Raw genomic sequence first — 17,299 nt, 5'->3', positions numbered from 1 at the left:
GTCCTTTTTTGCAAACTTTTAGTTTTGAGACAATTGTAGATTCACATGCAGTTGTAAGAAAAAATACAGAGCAACTCACTGTACTTTTCATTTAGTTTCCCCCATGGTAATATCGCGCCAACATATAACACAGTATCACAATTAACCTTGGTACCAACCATGCACCTTATTCAGATTTCCCTGGGTTTATATGAACTCATGTATGTATGTTTAGTTCTATGTAATTTTATGTATGCAGCTCCATGTGTGGCTACCACGGTCAAGATACAGAGCAGTTCAAGACAAAGATCCCTATTGCTAAACCTTTATAGTCACAGCCACTTCCCCAACTCCTGGCAACCACTAACCAGTTCTCTATTTCTAGAATTTTGTTATTTTGATACAATTATATATATGGAATCATACAGCTGCTTTCACTCAGCATAGTTCTCATCACCATCCTTTGGATTTTAAAATGAATTGATGGAGAGCATGACCTTGGGATTGCAGAGACCTGGCTGTAGTTTCCAGATCCTTTTTGTTAGAGTGACTTGGCCTCTCTGAGTCTCCATTGTCTCATCTAGAAAATGGGAATCACAGCACCTGCCCTGCAGGGATGGAAGTGAAGTTTACTCACTCGTGTCTGACTCTTTGTGACCCCATGGACTATACAGAGCATGGAATTCTCCAGGCCAGAATACTGGAGTGGGTAGCTGTTCTTTTCTCCAGGAGATCTTCCCAACCCAGGGATCAAACGCAGGTTTTCCACATTGCAGGAGGATTCTTTATCAGCTGAGTCATCAGGGAAGCCCAAGAATACTGGAGTGGGTAACCTATCCCTTCTCCAGCAGATCTTTCTGACCCTTGAATCAAACCGGGGTCTTCTGTAACCCTGTGGACTGTAGCCCACCAGACTCCTCTGTCCATGGGATTCTCCAGGCAAGAATACTGAAGTGGGTTGTCGTGCCCTCCTCCAGGGGATCTTTCTGACCCAGGGATCGAAACCGCATCTCTTATATCTCCTGCATTGGCAAGCGGGTTCTTTACCACTAGTGGCACTTGGGAAGCCCCCATTTCTGTTGTTTTGTACTTGTTTTTTTATTGAGGTATAGTTGCTTTGGGATGCTGCTAGTTTCTGTTGTACAATGATGAAATGACTCAACTCTATGTATACACATATCTCCTCCCTCTCTCCCACCCCATCCCACTCCTGATGACCTTTAGATCATCACAGAGCACTGAGCCGAGCCCCCTGTGCTATTTAGCAGGTTCCCACTAGTTATTTGTTTTATGTATGGTAGTATATATATGTCAATCCCAACCTCGTGATTCATCCCATTCCCCCTACCCCCTACATCTACACATCTATTGGTTTCCCAGGGCTGCCATAATCAATTACCATAAACTGGGAGGCTTAAAACAACAGAAATGTATATCATTTCTGTTGTTTTAAGCCTCCCAGTTTGTGGCAATTCTACAGTTTTAAGCTCCCCACCCCCCCCACTTTATGGCAGCCCTAGGAAACCAACAGAGATTTATATACGTGAACCATGAACTTCCAGATGTTCAAGCTGGTTTCAGAAAAGGCAGAAGAACCAGAGATCAAATTGCCAACATCTGCTGGATCATGGAAAAAGCAAGAGAGTTCCAGAAAAACATCTATTTCTGCTTTATTGACTATGCCAAAGCCTTTGACTGTGTGGATCACGATAAACTGTGGATAAACTGTGTGGATCACGATAAAATTCTGAAAGAGATGGGAATACCAGACCACCTGACCTGCCTCTTGAGAAACCTGTATGCAGTTCAGGAAGCAACACTTAGAACTGGACATGGAACAACAGACTGGTTCCAAATAGGAAAAGGAGTACGTCAAGGCTCTATATTGTCACCCTGCTTATTTAACTTATAGGCAGAGTACATCATGAGAAATGCTGGGCTGGAAGAAGCACAAGCTGGAATCAAGGTTGCCCGGAGAGATATCAATAACCTCAGATATGCAGATGACACCACCCTTATGGCAGAAAGTGAAGAGGAACTCAAAAGCCTCTTGATGAAAGTGAAAGAGGAGAGTGAAAAGGTTGGCTTAAAGCTCAACATTCAGAAAACAAAGATCATGGCATCTGGTCCCATCACTTCATGGGAAATAGATGGGGAAACAGTGGAAACAGTGTCAGACTTATTTTTTGGGCTCCAAAATCACTGCAGATGGTGACTGCAGCCATGAAATTAAAAGACGCTTACTCCTTGGAAGAAAAGTTATGACCAACCTAGATAGCATATTCAAAAGCAGAGACATTACTTTACCAACAAAGGTCCGTCTACTCAAGGCTATGGTTTTTCCTGTGGTCATGTATGGACATGAGAGTTGGACTGTGAAGAAAGCTGAGCACTGAAGAATTGATGCTTTTGAACTGTGGTGTTGGAAAAGACTCTTGAGAGTCCCTTGGACTGCAAGGAGATCCAGCCAGTCCATTCTAAAGGAGATCAGCCCTGGGTGTTCTTTGGAAGGAAGGTATTCTTTGATGCTAAAGCTGAAACTACAGTACTTTGACAACCTCATGCGAAGAGTTGACTCATTGGAAAAGACTCTGATGCTGGGAGGGATTGGGGGCAGGAGGAGAAGGGGACGACAGAGGATGAGATGGCTGGATGGCATCACTGACTCGATGGATGTGAGTTTGAGTGAACTCCGGGAGATGGTGATGGACAGGGAGGCCTGGCGTGCTGTGATTCATGGGGTCACAAGGAGTTGGACATGACTGAGCAAGTGAACTGAACTGAACTGAACTGATTTAATCTCCACTCAAAGCTAGGAGGTTATTACCATTATAAGCTCCACTTTACAGATGGGGAAACCAAGGAAAGTCAAAGGGCAATGGCTTGCTTAAGGTCATCAGCTAGGAAGGGGCAGAGGCAGGATCCAGGGCAGGCAGCCTGGCTCCTGCAGAGATGAGCAAGAGCTTCAAGTTCGCCCTGGCAGAATCCCCTCTCCAACACTCTCCAAAGTTCATGGCCATCATAGGCATGATGTCCTCATGATGCTGAGCTGAGACCTACACCCCCGTGACATCCTGGCCTGGGTCGCACACCACAAGCCCATGTGCCAGGGAGGCCACTTTTTGGAGGAGAGGATGGGTTCCTGGCCCCCACGTGGCTGCTTGCTATGTCCTGGGGACCCTCGGCACTAGTGAGAAGGAAGTGACCATACCTGCCTCATCAGCTTGTCCTGAGGATGTGGAGTGAGCACAGGGTGGCAGAGGGGCGTGGATGTACTGCAAAGCTAAGGATGGTGAAGTTGCAGGTGCCTCCAAGCTCTAAGGGGCCTGAGCTATGGGTTCAGGCGGTCATACAGTCTTAGAAATTTTGCAAAAGTGAGATATTTTAGCTGCAATTGGTCAAGACCACCGCTAGGGCTGCCATAACAAGGTACCATAGACCGGACAGCACAGAAACATTTTCTCACAATTCTGGAGGTTACAAGTCCAAGGTCAAGGTGTCCGCAGGGTTGGTCCCTTCCGAGGCCTCTCCCCTTGGTTTGCACATGGCCATCTTCTCCCTGTGTCCTCATGTGGCCTTCCTGTTGTGCGTGTTTGTGTCTCTAATCTCCTCTTCTTATAAGGACACCAGTCATACAGATTAGGAGCCACCCTAAAGACCTCATTTACCTTAATTAGCTCATTAAAGACCTTATCTTTAAATATAGTCAGAGTCTGAGGTGCTGGGGGCTAGGACTACAACGTTCGAATCTGCGGGGAGACCAGTTCAGCCCACAGCTCCCCCCCTTTCCCACCAATTTCACATCATCATACTTCTCCTATCGGGAAGTGCTGGGGTGGCTGAAGGCATTTTGGGGATGTAGCTGAAGGGAAGTTGACTGGAGGATGACTTGACATGTGTTTCGTGGGCAATGTTTATATCCTTAGCTGATCTGTGTAGGTTGAGTTCTTGCTCCCTGAGCGACTCTGATGACTGCCGAGTGTGACCTCCCCTACGCTGTGCCAACCCAGGGGCACCTTGCCTGAGAATATGGGTAAAGGAGGAATGAAGTTTAAAAGGGAGTCCTTCCCGTGGGGTGGCCTGGATTTGCAGAACTTGAGTCACAAGACAACTTTGGAATCACCTGATCCAGGGCCTCTCAGGCTTCAGCAGACACTGGAATCACCAGAGGCACTTAATAAAATTCCGATTCCTGGGCCCTGCTATTCCGAGGCCCCACTTCAGAGTGGAGCACAGGAACTGGGCATCTGCAGTTTTATACGCTTCCCTGTGTGCCTGTGAGGGGCACTGAGGTTTTGGAAGAACTGGCAGAGTCATCTTCTGGAAGATTTATACAATTTCTGGAAGATTTATTTGAATTTGGACAACTGCCTTTTATCCCCCAAATTAATAAAATCGCAAGGAGAAACTGAAAAAAAGAGAAGAAGCAATTCTTCCAAATCCTAGTGTTCACTTATGAAAGAATGATAAAGGTTGTCCCAAATTTGACAACAATCCTAAAAATGTCCATGACTACTAGTGATGAATTATGAAGCCAAAAGAAAATTTCCTAATTAACACTTAAAAAAAAAAATCCATCATCAGAGGAGTACTCTGAATTATCTTTTCTCTGTAGAAAAAAATATTGCAAAATTGTCTTATGGAGACACAATCCAAAAGGATGAAAAAAAAATGTAGAGAAAGATTATAAAGGTCAGTATTAGTTAATTAAAAATTATTATAACTTACAGAGGGGAGGAAGGAGAGGGTGGGACATATGGAGAATGTAACATGGAAACATATACACTAACATATGTAAAACAGTTAATGGGAATTTGCTATATGACTCAGGGAACTCAAACCAGGGCTCTGTAACAACCTAGAGGGTTTGGAAGGGGTGGAAGATGGGAAGGAGGTTCAAGAAAAAGGGAACATATGTATACCTATGGCTGATTCATGTTGATGTGTGGCAGAGAGCAACACGATATGTAAAGCAACTATCCTCAATTAAAAATAAATAAATTTATAAAAAAATATTATCTTATTTCCTGGATTTTATACTGCTTGTGATAGCTGACAACTTAAAACATTTAAACGTTTGTTCTGATTTTTTAAATTATTCTAAACAAACGTTCACTTTTGTACCTGGTTTTGTCATATAATTTTAAAATTTCTTTTTCTTAAAGAGAACCTCCAAAATTGTGAAAGCTCCAGGTGCTATGAAACCTGGTCCACGCCCACTCAAAATCCTCTCCCCAGTTCCTTACCAACAGAACCCTGATTTTGTTTCAGGCAACAATGAACCCTCTTTCATTTTTAAAAATAATTTTCAAGAAGCCAGAGGTGGCCATGTGATACTGACCTGGTGGTACATATAAACAATGGAACATTACTCAGCCATAAAAAGGAATGAAATTTGGGGCACTGTAGTGATGTGGATGACCCTAGAGTCTGTCCTATAGAGTGAAGCAAGTCAGAAAGAGAAAAACAAATATATTATTGCATATATTTGGAATCCAGAAAAATGGTGCCGATGAACCTGTTTGCAGGATAGGAATAGGGACGCAGACATAGAGAGTGGACTGTGGACACAGTGAGGAAGGAGAGAGGGGGATGAATTGACGGGGTAGCACTGACATTAGAAGGCAGTGGCGCCCCACTCCAGTACTCTTGCCTGGAAAATCCCATGGATGGAGGAGCCTGGTGGGCTGCAGTTCATGGGGTCGCTAAGAGTCAGACACGACTGAGCGACTTCACTTTCACTTTTCACTTTCATGCACTGGAGAAGGAAATGGCAACCCACTCCAGTGTTCTTGCCTGGAGAATCCCAGGGATGGGGGAGCCTGGTGGGCTGCGGTCTATGGGGTCGCACAGAGTCGGACACGACTGAAGTGACTTAGCAGCAGTACCCCACTCCAGTACTCTTGCCTGGAAAATCCCATGGATGGAGGAGCCTGGTAGGCTGTAGTCCATGGGGTCTCGAACAGTCAGACATGACTCAGCGATTTCACTTTCACTTTCATGCATTGGAGAAGGAAATGGCAACCCACCCCAGTGTTCTTGCCTGGAGAATCCTGGGGATGGGGGAGCCTGGTGGGCTGCTGTCTATGGGGTCGCACAGAGTGGGACACGACTGAAGCGACTTAGCAGCAGCAGCAGCAGCAGCAGCAGTAGCTCAGACGGTAAAGCATTTGTCTGTAATGCAGGATACCCGGGTTCAATCCCTGGGTCGGGAAGATTCCCTGGAGAAGGAAATGGCAACCCACTCCAGTATTCTTTCCTGGAGAATTCCACGGGCAGAGGAGATTTGGCAGGCTACAGTCCATGGGGTTGCTGAGAGTTGGACATGACTGAGCAACTAACACACAAGTGTAAAATAGATAGCTGGTGGAAAGTTACTATACAGTGCAAGGAGCTCAGCTCGGTGCTCTGTGATAATCTAGAGGGGTGGAATTGGAGGGGTGGAAGGGAGGTCCAAGAGGGAGGGGATATATATATACATACATATAACTGACTCACTTTATTGTACAGCAGAAACTAATACAACATTGTAAAGCAATTATACTTCAATTAAAAAATTAATTGAAAAAAGAATAGAAGTCTCTGAGAAGAGTTTCCAGGAAAGTGGTTAAAGGGAGCCAACTCAGCTGAGGTATGCCTTTTGCCCTTCCCTTTCATCTTGACTGGAGTAGTGTTGGGATCCTAGGGGAAGGGTGTCCATCTTGCCACCATGAAGATACTCTGAGGAAGAAAAGTCTGTGTTGAGGATGAAGGAGTGAAAGGGGATAAAATCGGGGAGGTTTACCTTTGGGTTTCTTCCTGAATGAGAAAAAAATGCTTAGTTTGCTTATGCCAAGTCACTTCAGTCGTGTCCGACTCTGTGCGACCCCATAGACAGCAGCCCACCAGGCTCCCCCGTCCCTGGGATTCTCCAGGCAAGAACACTGGAGTGGGTTGCCATTTTCTTCTCCAATGCATGAAAGTGAAAAGTGAAAGTGAAGTCACTCAATTGTGTCTGACTCTTAGCGACCCCATGGACTGCAGCCTATCAGGCTCCTCCGTCCATGGGATTTTCCAGGCAAGAGTACTGGAGTGGGGTTCCATTGCCTTCTCCAACAGTCAAACATAACCCCTAACTAATATACATGTATCAGTGTACCCCAACTCAATGGCTTAAACAAGAGAAATTGATTGTTTTTCAGTTCTGGAAGCTAGAAGTCTGAGATCAAGGTGGCAGCACGGCTACGCACCCTCTGGAGGTGCCAGGGAAAGGTCTAGTCCAGGGATCTTTCCTAGCTCTGGGGGCTTGCTGTTAATCTTTGGCATTCCTTGGCACTGATGCATCACCCCATTTTCGGCCTTCGCATTCACATGGTGTTCTCCCTGTGTGTGTCTCTGCATCTAGTTCAGTTCAGTTCAGTTGCTCAGTCGTGTCCGACTCTGCGACCCCATGAATCGCAGCACGTCAGGCCTCCCTGGAGAAGGCAATGGCACCCCACTCCAGTACTCTTGCCTGGAAAATCCCATGGGCAGAGGAGCCTGGTGGGCTGCAATCCGTGGGGTTGTGAAGAGTCGGACATGACTGAGTGACTTCACTTTCACTTTTCACTTTCATGCACTGGAGAAGGAAATGGCAACCCACTCCAGTGTTCTTGCCTGGAGAATCCCAGGGACAGGGGAGCCTCGTAGGCTGCCGTCTATGGGGTCGCACAGAGTTGGACACAACTGAAGTGACTTAGCAGCAGCAGCAGCAGCAGGCCTCCCTGTCCATCACCAACTCCCAGAGTTCACCCAAAGTCACGTCCATCGAGTCAGTGATGCTATCCAGCCATCTCATCCTCTGTCGTCCCCTTTTCCTCCTGCCCCCAATCCCTCCCAGCATCAGATTCTTTTCCAATGAGTCAACTCTTTGCATGAGGTGGCCAAAGTACTGGAGTTTCAGCTTTAGCATCATTCCTTCCAAAGAAATCCCAGGGCTGCATCTAAATCTCCTTTTAATAAGGATTCCAGTCATATTGGATTAAGGACCACCCCACCTCAATACAACCTCATTAAAAAAATATTATTTATTTATTTATGGCTGTGCTAGGTCTTCTTTGCTGTGTACGGGCTTTCTCTAGCTGCAGTGAGCAGGTAAGAAAGTGAAAGTCACTCAGTTGTGTCCGACTCTTTTCGACCCCATGGACTATAAGGACCATGGAATTCTCCAGGCCAAAATACTGGAGTGGGTAGCCATTCCCTTCTCCAGGGGATCTTCCCAACTCAGGAATCGAACCCAGGTCTCCTGCATTGCAGGCAGATTCTTTACCACCTGAGCCACCAGGGAAGCCCAAGAATACTGGAGTGGGTAGCCTATCCCTTCTCCAGCAGATCTTCCTGACCCAGGAATTGAACTAGGGTCTCCTGCATTGCAGCCAGATTCTTTACCTGGTCCGGATGCACAGGCTTCTCATTGCAGTGGCTTCTCTTGCTGTGGAGCACGGGTTCTAGAGTGTGCAGGCTTCAGCAGTTGTGGCACACGGGCTCAACTGCCCCTTGGCATGTGGAATCTTCTTGGATCAGGCGACTGAACCCGTGTAGCCTGAACTGGTAGATGGATTCCCAAACCACTGGACAACCAGGAAAGTCCAGTACAACCTCAGTTTAACTAATTAATCTGTATGACCTTATTTCCAAAAAAGGTCACATTTTGAGACACTGGGAGTTAGAACCTCAACGTTTGGTTTTTTTGGAACTCAATTCAACTCGTAACACCAAGGCCTGTCCCCAGTGCCTCCATTCTCTGGGTGCCTCTTGACCAAGCATTGAGTGCTGCTGCTGCTGCTGCTGCTAAATCGCTTTAGTTGTGTCCGACTCTGTAGGACCCCATAGACGACAGTCCACCAGGCTCCCCCATCCCCGGGATTCTCCAAGCAAGAACACTGGAGTGGGTTGCCATTTCCTTCTCCAATGCATGAAAGTGAAAAGTGAAAGTGAAGTTGCTCAGTCATGTCCGACTCTTCTCGACCCCATGGATGGCAGCCTACCAGGTTCCTCTGTCCATGGGATTTTCCAGGCAAGAGTAGTGGAGTGGGGTGCCATTGCCTTCTATAAAGCATTGAGTAAGTCCTGCCAAATCAACTACCTGACCCTCTCTGATGCTCCTCTTCCCTTGTCACCGAAGCTATGCGCACGCACCTCTTTGATCTCCACTTGCCTTTTCAGTCTGAGATTCAAAGACAGCCAGTGTATCTGTTAATGAGAGTCTTAGATCTGTTCACAGATATTTCTACTGGGAACATGGGAGGTCTGCCCTTCCCGCCCTGATTCAGGTCAGGCATGGCCGATGACTTGTTTTAGCCAATGAGCCATAAAGCCAAGTGATATGTCTCTTCCAAGTGGAAACTTTAAAAGCTGGTAAAATTTGCCACCTTTCATTCAAAGTGCCAAAAATATTATGCGTACATGGTTTCAGCTTGGGCTCCTGACTGACTAGAGCCAGCAGAGCGCCCTGCTGGTTCAGGTAGGATGTGAGCAAAAAACAAGATGGTGATATTTGGGTTCATTTGTTACTTGGGCTCCACATAGCTTATCCTGATGTATACACTTAGACAAATCTGACAGGGGTCCTACAGACCCCCTTACCTGGTGAGACAGTCTCAGGATAAACAAATTCTTTCTTGTAGCCTGCATGTGCTGGCTTCTGCCCATCTTCCCATCTTACACTTTGGATTCTCAAATATGTAACATTATGTGAGAATTGAACCATAAAGAAGGCTGAGCACTGAAGAACTGACGCTTTCAAATCCTGGTATTGGAAAAGACCCTTGAGAGTCCCTTGGACTGCAAGGAGATCAAACGAAAGGAGATAAAATGAAAGCAAATGAATGAATCTTTGCCTAACTAAATCCTACCCTTCCTTCAAGCCTCAGGTGGACATCACGTGGTCCATTTTACTACTGTTGGGTGACGCTCTTTTGCCTAGTCACCAGGTCTGTGCCACCTGCTGGCTGTGACACATTCAGTATTTTCCTTTAACCCCTGACCTTCAGATCGCTATCTCTGGTTGTGTCTTCTAGACCATGGGTGGCCCCGGACAGCCACAGTTCCAGGTGATATACACCCCCTCCAAAATGGAGGTGAAGTTTCCTGGGGCCCTTAGCTCTAGGTGGGGCCGTCTGCCTGCAACAGCAGCTTCGACTAAGCCGGCGGCAGAGCTGCTAGCTTGGAGGAGCTCAGCAGCGGGACCCCCGCTCCTCCTGGGCACAAGTCGCCGGGTCCACTGCGCAAACTCAGGCCTCCTCGAAACTCTCCTCCTGGCGGCAGAACAGCTCCCGGCAACGTCCCCGGGCTGGGGCGGGGCAAGCGTCCGGCCCTACCCTCTGACTGGCAGGAGGACGGGCCAACCGGAGGGGCGCCCCGGGTGAGGGGCGGGGCCGCGCTGCGAGCGGGGCGGCGGGCGGCTGAGCGAGCTGCAGCCGGGAGTGTGCGGCACGCGCCGGCCGGCTGCCCGGAGCACGGTCACCCGGCGTCGCTGCACCTCGCCCCTCGCCCAGCCGAGCTACGCGCGCATCAGCCCGTCTTTCTCATTTGCTTCTTTCGATTTTTTTTTTTTTTTTTAAATTTTGCATGAATCCTTCTTCCGTTCCGTTTTGTCCTTTTTAAGGCGGGGGCGGTGGCAGCGTAGCTCGGGGCGGGGAGGGGGCGGCCGGAGGATGCGGTGCGGGGCTGCACTCGCTACGCCCGCTGCTGCTGCTGCTGCTGCTGCCCGGCTCGGGCCTGAGCACCGAGCAGGTGGGTACAGGTGCGCGGGGGGGCGGGAGGCGCGCGCTGGTCAAAGGGAACCCGCGGACCCTGCGATCGATGGGGCTGGCACAGTGGCAAGGGAGGCAGTGACCGGTGCCGCCCCGCCCCATCGCCCACCTGCCTCTACCCTCCTCCAGCCTTTCGCGCCCCCTTTAATACCGCTGCCACCTTCGCATCTCACCTCCGAGGTTCCCCACCCTTCCGTTCCCATCCCCCACTCCCTTCCAAATCCCCCTGCGGCGTATCCCGTCCGGAGGACTCCGCGTCGCCTCCCTACAGACGCTTCCCCCGCCTCTCTTCCTCACGCCACCCCCATTTCCACTCCTCTCCCCATTCCGCCCCCAATCTGTGGAGGGGGATGGGGACCCACCGGGTGCCTCCCGGGAGTGGCGCGGGGGATGGGGGGGCGTGGTCGGCCGGTTCCCTGGATGTCCCACCCACTGAGTAGGTCTGGGTCCCCCGGATCTCGGCCGGGCGAGATGGCCCAGAGGATGGAGCCCCAGGGCCGCGCCTTGGAGGCTGGGGGCCGGGAGGGCGAGGCCGCCCCACCCCACGCATTGCACACCCCCACGCTGCTCCGCCCACGTGGGCGCCGGGGAGGAGGCTAGAGAAACGCGAAGAAAGGCTGGTACCCACCCTCCTGCCTGGCCGGCGCGTCCTGGGCGCACTCGGCCTCCGGAGATGGCGCACAGGGATTGGTTCCCGCGGGGCCCGGCACCTTGCCGGATGCCCTGCGTTCAGGCCAGCCACCTCTCGGGCCTCCCGCGCCTTCGCCCCCCGGCCCCTTCGCTCCATCACTCCACCCTCCTGGCTTCAGGCTCCTGCGGATCCGGTCTTGTCATCCCTGATAGAGGCTGCTTCCCACGCTGGAGCCGTTTACCTAAAAGCAGCCACCACCCACCCTCCACCCCCACCTCCCGCGTACACACCACCAGCACCATCCCTCCCCACACACTCTGGTCTGCCCTTCTCCGGACGTCTGGGGCGGCCTGGGCTCTGCGCCAGCCTCTGCCCAGCTCTGTAAGCTCCAGAGATACTGTATCTAACCCTGGTCCTCCTCCGCCACCCCCACCCCTTCCTTGCACACTCACAGGCACACTGTCCTTGGCCTTTGCTTGTGCTGTTCCCCCTCTTGGAACATCCCTACTTCAATTGGATAGCTCCATCTAGAAGAAGGCAGGGAGAGCACGGCGGGCCACCCTCCCCTGCCCCCCACCTGAGTGTCCCTGTATGACAGAGCTGGACACACTGCCATCCTATCCAATAGCCTCCGCCTCCCTGATCAGACTAAGAGGTCCTGGAGTAGGGTGCAGGTAGCCTCAGCTCCTCACAGGGGGAGTCACCCAGAGTAAATATCTGGTCTAAGGGTATACCGCCTCCCATCTCAGGGTGACCCACTGGTGGGGGCCAAGGCTATAGGAGGGGCCCGCTTCTTTTCCAGGGCCTTGAGCAGGTGGGTGGCTCTCCCATGAGCCGGAATGGATGAGGAGGAGGGGCAGATTTGGAGATGGGATGGGGTGGTTAGGAGCCCCCCTTCTTTCCTGCCCCTAGGATGCTTGTCCAGCAGGACATTTGTTAACTTGCTGCTCTGAGCAATCTTTGTTTTGTACAACTCGGTGGAGGCTAATGGATGATTGCAAAGCTTTTGTTGTTGAGACGCCTGCCTGTGGTTTGTAATGCTAAACATCCCTGTTCAGTCTGGGGTGGAGGTGTTCACTCTTGCCTTGAGTCTTGTCCTAGCGAGAAGCCCCTCAAAAGGGTCAGAATATGGTTCCAGCAAATGAATTCATTGCCATTTTTTCTCCTTCACAAATCACCTACAGCTCCCCCTGCCTCCATGACCTCCTCACAAGTTCTTCCCATCCCGGCTTCCCTGGACCACCTCTCCCTCTCCCTGCCACAAAGTCTGAGGCAGACACGCCACCCCTGTGTCCCCAGATTGTCTTCACATTTAGGGGTTCCCCACAGGCTGTGTTTCCTCCCCAAAAGTTTCCCCTCCTTTGTGTGTCTGGAGAACTCCTATTCATATGACATCCCAGCTCTCGTGGTGGGAGATTCTGTGGTGGAGAGTCTTGTGGTGTTCCTTGATTCTGCTCAAACAGATTGTGTGGTTCTCTTATCTCTCACGTCTCTGCTGGCTCAGACGGTGAAAGAATCCGCCTGCAGTGCAGGAGACCTGGGTTCGATCCCTGGGTTGGGAAGATCCCCTGGAGAAGGGAATGGCAACCCACTCCAGTAATCTTGCCTGGAGAACTTCATGGACAGAGAAGCCTGGCTGGCTACAGTCCATGGGGTTGTAAAGAGCCGGACACCACTGAGCGACTAACACACACTTAGCTCTCGCAGAACCTTATATCCGTACATTGTATAATATTTATGTCATTTTTCCTTAAGAAGACCTTGCCCACCAGAGATGAGAGGCACAGTGAGATCTGAGAGGCAGCACGTGATTGGTGGGGCTCTGTCTTCCTGGGGAGGCACCTGTACTGTCAGCGCTATAAGAGAGACACGTGCAGAGAGAGAGAGCATGACAGCTCCCTTCCTCCAACTTGAAGGCTTCACGAGGAGGGGGCAGGATGGAGCCCCCCTCCCTTTTTTTTCCTTTTTAAATTTATTTTTGGCCATGCTGGGTCTTCATTGCTGTGAGGGCTTTTCTCGAGTTGAAGAGAGTGGGGACTACTCTCGAGTTGCGGTGCATGGGCTTCTCATTGTAGAGGCTTCATTTGTGGAGCACAGACTCTAGGGTGCTTGGGTTTCAGTATTTGCAGCACGAGGGCTCAGTAGTTGCGGTTCCTTCCTGGGCTCAAGAGCACAGGCTCAATAGCTGTAGCGCCCTGGCCTAGCTGTTCCGCTGCATGTGAAATCTTCCAGGGCCAGGGATCGAACTCATGTCTCTGGCATTGGCAGGTGGATTCTTTGCCACTGAGCCACCAGGGAGGCCCCCGGAGCCCGATTTCTTAGTGCACAGAGCACGTTGAGGCTGGGAGATGAGTGGCAGAAGGAACAGTTTCTGAGGAAGGCATTAACCAACAGCAGTTGCCCCTGTGTGCTGTGGTTTGTTTATCTCCCTAAGTGTTAAGGGACCCTCTTGCCAATGCAGGAGACAAGAGGCTGGGGTGAATCCTGGTTCTTCTCTCTCTGCCTCCTTCCCCTCTGTGGTTGGACCAACCTGCAGGGCTCCTGAAGCTGCGCTCACTGGTGTCCTGTTCTTGACAGCTGTGTGATCTTGGGCAAGAGGATTAACCTCTCTGAGCCTCTATTTCCTGTACAAATAAGGGCAGTGGTCCGACTTTGGCTTAATTGGTGTGGGGATCAGAAGTGTGGCCTCTGGGCATCCGAGGCACTTAAATAAGTGGTGATGATGATGATTCAATGGACATGAACTTGGGCAAACTCTGGGAGATGGTGAGAGACAGGGAGGCCTGGCATGCTGCAGTCCATGCAGTCCCAAAGAGTTGGACACGACTTAGCGACTGAACAGCAACAACAGGATGATGAAGGAGTGTGTGATACGTGATTTGGAAAAATAAACCCTTTAGCTTTGTCACAGAGTAAACGCCCAGGTTAGAGGCCCTCACCTTCTTTGTCCTTCCCAAGCTAACATCGTCAGGCCAATAAGCTAAATATTCAATAAGCAAGAATGAACGATGAAAGAGATGGGTGCCATGTTGACTAATTCCAACTGTGCAGACTTGTGTGAGAAGGTGCTGAGAACGGTGCCAGAATCCTGAACTCAGAGTCCACTGGCCCCAGAGCAGATCCTCTGATGCCTCTTTTGTCTGGACTTTTTCCTGCTCACTGCTGGAGTCATCTCCATCCATTTCTTAGGAAAACTCTTTAAAAAATTATTGAAATACAGTTGATTTACATTGTTATGTTAGTTTCAAGTGTGCAGCAACATGATTCAGTTATATATATATTTCAGATTCTTTTCCATTATAGGTTATTACGAGGTTTTGAGCCTAGTTCTCTGTGCTGTATAGTAAGTCCTTGTTGGTTGGTTCCCTGTTTTAGGGAAAACCCTTAATGAAAATAATGATCATAGGCTGAAGCTACCAGCTAGGTGAGGTGGGCTGTGAAGGAACAGGGCTGGGTTACAGGACGTGTGCCGAGGAACCAGCTCAGACCCTACTGGCTGTGTGACCTTGGGCAAGTCACTTAACCTCTCTGTGCCCAGTTCCTTTCTCGTGATGTTCACTGAAGGAAAACAGCTTTCTATGGTTGCTTAAACTCCCACTCTTGCCATGAATTATCTTAATTTAAACTGCCTAGCAGCCGGCAGGGTAAGGATTGCATGAACCCCCTTGTTAGGGGCTGTGTCTCGAGATGGAGCTGGAAGAACTAAGCAGTGGTGGAGGCGGGGGATGGTCTCCGTCCAGAGCTTAGGTGTTGCTCCATGAAGCACGCCGATTCCTGTAACGGAAAGACAACTTTCCTGCAGGACTGGTGTGAGAAATCAATCAGAAGAGCCTTCTTAGTGCTTTTAATAGAAACATGTTACCTTAAAGCCAGTAGTAGCTGTTGGTGTTGCTGTAGCCTGAGGCTCAGAAAAAGGCCTGCAGGCTGGCCACCAGAGGGACCTTGGCTTGTCACTCTAGCCCTGAATGCCTTCGGAAAATGTTTTCTTTTCTTGTGCCTTTCCAAAGCCAGAGGGACAGCCCGGGCACCGTGGGTCAGCAGTGAGGAGCAAGGGCCAGGAAGGGGGTCCTGGGGTCCTCACGGTGTGAAGGGCAGGGGTCAGGAGCCTCACCTGTAGGGAGTGGGAAGGGGCACTAGTGCTTGAGGGAGTGGTCCAGGAGGTCTTAATTACCAGGGTGTAATTAACATGCTGGTACCCAGCAGTGGGGCTTCCCAGGTGGCGCCAGTGGTAAAGAACCTGCCTGCCAATGCAGGAGACATAGAGGTGGGTTGGATCCCTGAATTGGGAAGATCCCCTGATCCCCTGGAGGAGGGCGTGGCAACCCTCTCCAGTATTCTTGTCTGGAGGATCGCATGGACAGAGGAGCCTGACTGGCTACGGTCCATAGAGTTTCAAAGAGTCAGACACGACTGACACCATTTAGCTTGCATGGGGCAGCAGAGAGAGGGCACTGGGGTTCTCAGAGTGAGGGAGGAGCCAGCTCCCCAGTGGGGAGGGGGCCTCTGCTCTTGTCTTTGGTGATAGTATTTATTTTCAGAACCACAAGGAATACTGTTCCTCTCACTGAGATCTATGGAAATGAATTGAGACAAATGCTGTTTTCCTTAATGGAAACATTGCCTGAGTACATACCAAAGGCCAGACTATCTACAAGCTATGGCTCATCCACCCGGTGCTTGATGTTGTAAATAAAGTTTTATTGGCACCCAGTCATGCCCATTTGTGTACCTGCTGTCTATGGCTGCTTCTGCCCTATACTGGCAGAGTTGGGCAGTTGGCGCAGACATCTGTCAAGTCAGAAACATTTACTACCTGGCCCTTTGCAGAAGTTTGCTGCCCCCTGGTCTGTGCTCTCTCCCTGGTTTGAGTTCACCCAGTCCTGAACACAACCCCAGGGGCTTCCCTGATAGCTCAGTTGGTAAAGAATCTTCCTGCAATGCAGGAGACCCTGGTTCAATTCCTGGGTCGGGGAAGATCCCCCTGGAGAAGGGATAGGCTACCTGCTCCAGTATTCTTGGGCTTCCCTTGTGGCTAAGCTGGTAAAGAATCTGCCTGCAATACGGGAGACCTGGGTTCCATCCCTGGGTTGGAAAGAGCCCCCGGAGAAGGGAAAGGCTACCCACTCCAGTATTCTGGCCTGGAGAATTCCATGGACTGTATAGTCCATGGGGCCACACAGTCAGACGCGACTGAGTGATTTTCACTTGGATACAACCCCGGAGGAAGATGCTTGCATTTCTCATTTTATTGGTGGGCACATAGAGGCTCTGAAGTCTACCCGGGGTCACAAAACTGGCAGCCCATGTTTTTTTTTTTTTGAGAAGGGGAAGAATTTATATTTTTTGTTAGCTTCTAATTGAATCTTATACATGTTCAGAGAATGTGGTTCCGTATGATACCTATTGTTAAAAATTTCGATTCCACAGTTTCTTAATGTCCCGGTACCTGATGACTTCTTAAAATATCTTTTAAATATATACATATAGTTCAGTGGCATTGAGTATTTCATGGTGTTGTGTAACCACCATCTGCATCCATCTTCAGCACTTTTCCGTCTTCCCAAACTGGCAGGTCACATTCTTAACCATGACCCCATCCTGCCTTGTGGGTGTTTTGTAGAAAAAAGCAAGCATCAGCAGCATTATAATTTAGCACAGGAGGCTTTGGTGGAAGCCTTGGGACTGGATGCTGGTTCTGCAACATACTGACCGTGGATGATGGTCTGTTCCCTTTGAACCCTCTGGAGCTCAGTGGCTTCATTTGTGAAATGGGCATAGCCCCAGGCCCTGTCCCTGCAGACCACGTGGGTGTGAGGATGAGATGCAGAACAGAGGGGAAGGCCCAGCCTCGTGTGCTAGGTAGTATCTGTGATGCTGTCCCTGGAACAGCCACACCTGAAACAGCTGTGAGGTCGGT

At 50.0% G+C, this 17,299-nt stretch overlaps 1 protein-coding gene across 7 annotated transcripts in view; it reads left to right on the top strand.

Moving 5' to 3' along the window:
* Positions 1-10,379: 10,379 nt before the first annotated feature.
* JAKMIP1 (janus kinase and microtubule interacting protein 1) overlaps positions 10,380-17,299 on the top strand; it is a 156,612-nt gene continuing 149,692 nt past the window's right edge. For 3 of the 7 annotated variants that reach the window (XM_086407505.1, XM_086407506.1, XM_086407503.1), the window contains exon 1: positions 10,386-10,731. The gene's annotated coding sequence lies outside the window, so the exon portion shown is untranslated. Of the gene's footprint in view, positions 10,732-17,299 lie in introns of all 7 variants that reach the window. The other 4 variants (XM_086407507.1, XM_086407508.1, XM_086407510.1 and 1 more) reach the window with 3 other exon arrangements.

This window comes from Bos grunniens, chromosome 6 (assembly GCF_055505025.1).
Source record: "Bos grunniens cultivar Pamir isolate PY7600 chromosome 6, Bosgru_T2T1.0, whole genome shotgun sequence".
NCBI classification, from domain to species: Eukaryota; Metazoa; Chordata; class Mammalia; order Artiodactyla; family Bovidae; genus Bos; species Bos grunniens.
The sequence above is the reverse complement of the archived record's forward strand: the minus strand, read 5'-3'. Positions and strand labels throughout refer to the sequence as shown.